Source organism: Tenrec ecaudatus, chromosome 5 (genome assembly GCF_050624435.1).
Source record: "Tenrec ecaudatus isolate mTenEca1 chromosome 5, mTenEca1.hap1, whole genome shotgun sequence".
In the NCBI taxonomy this organism is placed as follows: Eukaryota; Metazoa; Chordata; class Mammalia; order Afrosoricida; family Tenrecidae; genus Tenrec; species Tenrec ecaudatus.
Genome location: NC_134534.1, coordinates 27,150,320 through 27,153,828, shown reverse-complemented (window position 1 = coordinate 27,153,828; position 3,509 = coordinate 27,150,320). Strand labels below are relative to the sequence as shown.

Genomic DNA, 3,509 nt, shown 5'->3' with positions numbered 1-3,509 from the left:
AGTTCAATCTGGAAAACATTAATATAACTGGAAATAACATTTCTCAACAATGAATTCAATGCCTGAAAGTGTGTTTCTCCAAAAGCTATATAGGATTTGGTGATAGGATATAAAGCATAATGGTTTTATAGAGCCCAAATTATTAAATCTCACATTTGTAAGTGTAGAAAAATCAGGATCATCACAGTTACATTTTATTTTTAGTATGTATGGATTCAGGTCTCAAAACACATTTATAAAGGATAAAAGAACAATAACCTTATTTTAGAAACATTTTGTGTTCCTTGCAGCAGATAAAACCATAATCCCTCACGCAGTTTAATTGGAGAAAGTAGTTGCAATATGAAAAAAAGGAAAGACGAAGAAATAATAATACTAACAGCCCTTCCTGGAGGTTTTCACTGACTTGAAATTACCACACAATCTCATGAAGCAGTAATGGAAAGGGAAATGACTTGCTCCTGTGGCTGTGATTGTATTTCTGTTAGGTCATTTGCATACTGTCTGCTGATTGGGTTGCTGCTAAGACTAAGAGGTCTCAGAACTGCATCCCTGTGCATTCTTATCTAATTTGACTGCCTTGACTATGAGCAAAAATAATTTCCTGAACTTCTTAATATGATCTTCAAAGAAGCATACAGACTGCTTTAGATTTCAGATGAACATGGAAAGTGTAAACTCTATTTTGATGTTGGTTCAAAGCTAAGTAATTGAAAAAGCTTCAAATATACTTCCCCATATCATGGAATATTTATAATTTTCTAAACAGTTTCAAATGTGATGAACACTTAATCTTTCAAAATTCTGGTATGAAATGGAGAAAAAAGAAACTAAATAAAACCAAAAAACAAACCCAGAAATAATAAAACAACTGCTCTTCATATATCAGAAAACCAGATGGCTTCAGGTAAAGGCAGTCATAGTTCTTTTTTTTCTTTTCCTCTCCACTTCTTTTTGTTCATTTTGTGTTATTTTAGAACACGTCATTTTTCCCAGTACAAAAGCCTCACCTCCAGCCCCAACTTGTTTCATGGTGATACCTGTATCATAACTTAAATACGGAGCACCCTGTTTAAAGAAGGCTATGGGAGAAAACGAAGCCCAAAGTCTATTTGCAAACCCACCCCACCCCCCCCCCCCCCCCGACCCCAACCTGGATTAAACCCCCATTGCATTCCTTCCGATTACTAACTGAGGCTAAAAACAAACTTGCCTTCAGGAAAACAGCAGAAGAAAGTGGATTGGTTCCAATCCTCTTCAGCCAGACCAGGGAGGCGCAGTCTCCCTTAAGGGTCCTTGATACAGATCATCATAAGGGAGGATTACATAATCTTGTGTCATGTTCTTACCGTCATAGTTGGAAGGCCCTGGACCAATCTTGTAAGCTGCTCTCTCTAAACATAATGTATTTATCCAATCATGGTCCTGTTCTGACTTCTGTAGTCGCCCCTGTATCTGTGATGTGTTGACCTGCCACCAATCAAGACCTTGTGATTGTTTCCTTTGTTCCATCTTGAGTATGATTCCTGCGATGTTATTTTGACCCCATGCTAATGTTTCTTCTTGGATGGATTATGTGTCTCTTGGTTCTCTCTCTCTCTTTCTCACTCTTTCGCATGCACTCTCTTTTTCTTTAAAAATATTTTATATCTTTATCAATAGTATTGAAAATATTGGGAATGATAAAAACAAGTTATTTTCAATATGGAAGCTTACTTGTTAGATTGGGGAATGGAATGCGAGCTCATCTTTGGCGCACGGAAGAATTACAACCAGTTGAGATGTAAAAATGGCATGAGGAGTTTATTTTTCTATCTTGAGCTAGGGCTTCCTCCCTCCACTGCCCAGCGCAGCGGGGACCCAGCATCCAAAGGGGGTTAGCCCCGAGCTCTTTGTTCTCCAGACTTTTATAGAGTTAGGGGGCAAGGGGCAGTCCAGGGTTATTATTCTTTAAATTTATTGGAGAATATTTCTGGTGCCAGTCTTGTCCAGCAGTGACTGGCCAGTAGGGTCACGTGTGTCCTCCCGATTGGTCTGCCGACGGTGGGTGGTCGCCTGTTGGACACTGTATCCCATTGGTCAGCGTGGGTCAGGCTACATCAGGCGGTGGTTTACGTCTGTTCCAGGAACCTGAAACTGAACCTTAAGCCCTTTCCGAGAAACCAAAACTTAGGCCCACCTCAAACTCTGGTTTTCCACAGCCTTTTCTAGCCCTAACAAGGTTGAATTATACTTGTGCCCCACATACTAAGTACAAAAACATTTCAGAAACACATAGGTAACAGGAAACTATTCCAATTGTTTCTTTTTAATTAAAAGATCATTTAATTTGGGGGGCTCTTACAGCTCTTGTAATTGTTTCTTAAGATTCGGCTATTTAAAAATAGATGGAAAGAATACTTACCTGGCAGGGGAGATACCATGATCACGAAGGTGGTTTTCCCAGGGCGAGGCTCACCCATTGCACTCCGGGTGTGCTGACCCCTGCGATTTCCCCAAATGTGGGAAACTCGACTGCATAATTTGTGGTAGTGGGGGACTGCGTTCGTGCTATCCCCTGAAAAAAAAAATAGATGGAAAGAAAAGATGTTCAGACCTTGGTCCACACAGGTTTATCAGAAAGTGGTGGGACCTTGATTTCCTAAACCAAGGATGGAGTCTAAAGGCATGGCCTGTTTGAAGGTCTCCATAGCCCTCTCTTTATCCCATCTGAGACTTAACGAATAGCCCCCTTAAATTATTATTTCTTTTGGGTCTCTTTTGGGTCCTAAAACATAGCTTAGATGTCGCAGCTATGATATCAGAAGTTATGCCCCAGTTATTATAAATACCAGAAAGGTTATGGATGGTAAACAAATTTCAGTGGAGTTTTCAGACTAATTCAGATGACAAAATTCGGCAATATATTTATGAAAATTAAAGGGTGACAATCGTATAGCCCCAGCAGAATATTATCCTTTAAAGTAGTAGACGTTGGGTCCTCTTGTCTGAAAGGCAATCAAAATAAAGGGTGATCACAGCAGTAAACTCAAAGAAACCAAAGGTCATAACCATGGCTTAAGAATGAACAAGAATTTTGCTCTATTGTATATGACCGTCAGAAGTCACAGTACAACAACTAATGACAGCAACAACGTGTCTAAAAAAGATAAGAGAGCTATATTTTTTTCTACAAGAAACTAACATCTAACATAGTACTTTATTTAGAGGAAGCAGTAAGCAAATCACCTCATGTGCGTGTGAAAGTTGGGTAATGAATAGGAAATCTTCAGGAGAAATGATGCGTTTGAAGGATGGTGTTGGCTAACAACATTCAAAATATCACGGACTGCAAGGGGAAGCAAACAAATGTGTGTCCAAAGAAATACAGCCAGGATGTGCTTACTGTAAGGCTGGTGCGACTTCACTTCCTGCATTTTGGACACGTTATCAGAAGGGACTACACACCTTGGAAAAGGACATCATGCTTGGCACAGCAGAGGGTGAGCGGAAAAGAAGTGCATCGAGAG

General features: G+C 39.9%; 1 non-coding gene across 1 annotated transcript; it reads left to right on the top strand.

Moving 5' to 3' along the window:
* Window positions 1–2,396: 2,396 nt before the first annotated feature.
* LOC142449438 (U1 spliceosomal RNA) lies at window positions 2,397–2,560 on the top strand. Its single transcript, XR_012784610.1, has one exon. It is a non-coding gene; the product is annotated as a U1 spliceosomal RNA (small nuclear RNA).
* The last annotated feature ends 949 nt before the right edge of the window (window positions 2,561–3,509 follow it).